Below are 1,271 nucleotides of genomic sequence, written 5' to 3'. Positions count from 1 at the left end.
TTAATATACTAGGGATACATTTCCATTCATACCATTAGATTTATATAAAAAAGAAAAAAGTGATGGCTTAAAGGTTAGAGGAAAGCGCTTGTGACCGGGAGGTCGTCGGTTCAAGCCCCAGAACAGGATAAAAATGTGGGTGGGGTAAGTGAAAGAGCAGTGCTTGTCCCTTATTACCTCCAATGAGGTGCCCTTGAGCAAGGCTCTTAACCTCCAACCGCTCCGGTGGCAGCAGTTCAGACCGTTGTTGGAATGTGTGTAACTGTGAATGTTATCAGGGTGTTTCTGCAAAAGAGAAGCTGCCTCTCGGTGAACCTTCCCTAAATAAATAAAGGTTACATTTAAAAAAAAAAGAAGTAAAAATGTAAAAAGTGTCACCCCTGGCAACAAAGGTTGGCACACTGACATAATACAATGATTAAATAGATTTATGCTTTTGTTATAAAGCTATTGTACTATAAATCTTAACACTCTACACTACATACAGTAGATAATGAACATAGCAGTAGGATGCTTTGATTAAAATGTTATAAATTATTTTGGTTTCACACCACAAGAGTGTGCTGTTTCTCTGCCAACAACTACATCTTGCAAAAATATTCATTATAATGTATACAGATTGTGTTTATCTGTCTGTAATTGGTCTAAGCATACTCAACAAAAGATCACTACTTGTGTCCTTATCATTAAAAGATTGAGTTAAGTTATTGTACACCCATTCTGAAAAGAAAAATCAAGATCTTAAAAGAGTTATAATGCCTTTGTTTCCTGTTTATCAGAATGTGGGTGCAGATGGAGAAATGTATTTGACCTTCTTGACTGTAGCTTTGTTATGGTTGTGGACACCATATCACAGCTCCCACTTCTCATGAATAATGCAAGCTAGATGGTCTTGGCTGCCTCTATCACAGAGCCCAGGGCCCCAATTTGTCACGCTCTCCAAAAAATGATACACACTGACCATGAGAAATGGGGAGCAGCCCTCTCTCTCACACACACACACACACACAAACTTTCAGCCTGGTCAATGAAAGGTAAAAAATGTCTCTTGCTCCATTTCTGTTTCTATTCTCAATCTTTCACATGCAGAGGGAGAGAAACACAAGGATTTGGGAGCATTAATTAGCTTGAATATGCCCCCATTACGTGCCAATATTCAGAATTATTGTTTAGCTGTTTGATTTGATGGACTGTTGTACCAAAGCTCCCATTTTTTTGTAGCGTTGTTATCTCTTGTGTTACAGATTCACTATAGGAAAATGAACACATGT

The sequence above is a fragment of the Etheostoma spectabile genome, chromosome 10 (assembly GCF_008692095.1).
Source record: "Etheostoma spectabile isolate EspeVRDwgs_2016 chromosome 10, UIUC_Espe_1.0, whole genome shotgun sequence".
Lineage (NCBI taxonomy): Eukaryota > Metazoa > Chordata > Actinopteri > Perciformes > Percidae > Etheostoma > Etheostoma spectabile.
Note: the sequence above shows the minus strand (reverse complement) of the source record.